Below are 1397 nucleotides of genomic sequence, written 5' to 3' on the forward strand. Positions count from 1 at the left end.
GACGAAGAAATACATGGAGAAGTCACACAAAGAAGAGGTGTGGGATGCTAGGACCAATAGGAAGGCCCGTGTGACGGTTAGCTCTAATCAGCAACTTGACACAGTCTAGGATCATCGAGGGAAAGCCTCTCAGTGAAGGATTGATTGTTCAGGTCAAGTTGACCTGTCAGGGGTGTGTTGATTACCTTAATCGATGAGGTAAGTCCTACTCTAAGTGCAAGTGGTACTTTCTGGATGCGGAAGGAAGAAAGCTTTGCCTACTTGGCCTCCACTCTCCCTCGTGCTGGCGAGTTCATCTACCCTGTGGCTGAAGCTCATCCCACCTTCGCTGACACTGGAGCCAGCTTGTTCATGCTTTCAGCCTGTACTAGTGGCCTTTGGCACCAGATGAAGACTCCCAAGGCTTCCGGACAGAGTGAGCTCCCCATCATTGGTCTCTGACGTGAGACTGTCATTGTTGGAGTGCAGCAGTGATATGGTGTTAGCCAGTCAGATCAATATCCTTTAGTCCGTCAGTTGGTTTTCTTCCCCTAGAGAACCTTGACCAAAAGAGCCTGACCTCGTTGGGGTGTGTGGGGTTGTGGGGTGTCAGCGAGGAGTCTACAAAGGAACTCGTATCATTTACTTGTTTATTTTGAGGTACTAGAGATCAAACCTTGGGCATACCTGCTAAGCACACATTCTATCACTGAATTATATACCCAACCCAGAAATCAAGCCATTAATTTGAATTTGAATTACACATTAAGTGTGCATATTAAGAGCCTAGAGTAGTGACTTAACCGTTCAAGAGTTGGGAAATAATTTTTAAAAGTCCTGATGTTGGAGGGGGAGGAAAAGTATGGTTCGTTGGATGGGTAGGGAGGAGCTTCAGAAGTCGGAAGAGCTCTTCTCTCCCGTGTCCCAATTTCCCCCTTTGCACCAAATCTCCGAATGTACCAGGCTGTAGGAAAAGAGGATGGTGATTAGCAGCATATAGGATCACAGAAAATTCTTGTTTCACAAATCCTCAGATGGCTGAGTGGGAAAGCCTGCAAGTGTGTGTGCATGAGGGGGTGGGGGTGTTCTCTAGTTGAAGGTGGGGCAGAGATGGCTGCTGAGTACACATAGAAGTGTGCATGGACATGTGCATGCTCAGTACACATGGAAGTGTGCATGCTGGGTATGCATGCTGCGTACGCATGTTAGTGTGCATGCTCAGTACACATGGAAGTGTAAATGCCGAGTACACAGGGAAATAAATATGCATGAAAAAGGTGTGCACAACCACACTGGGAGATCTTTTTTGTTTGTCGAATCTTTGCAGGAATTTATATGCACCATGTGTATGCAGTGTCCATGGAGGCCAGAAGAAGAGTGGGTCAGAACCTGTAGAATCAGCATGGACGTGTGCATGC

Source organism: Alexandromys fortis, unplaced genomic scaffold (assembly GCF_014885135.2).
Source record: "Alexandromys fortis isolate MF-2015 unplaced genomic scaffold, M_Fortis_MF-2015_v1.1 scaffold_26, whole genome shotgun sequence".
Classification (NCBI taxonomy): Eukaryota; Metazoa; Chordata; class Mammalia; order Rodentia; family Cricetidae; genus Alexandromys; species Alexandromys fortis.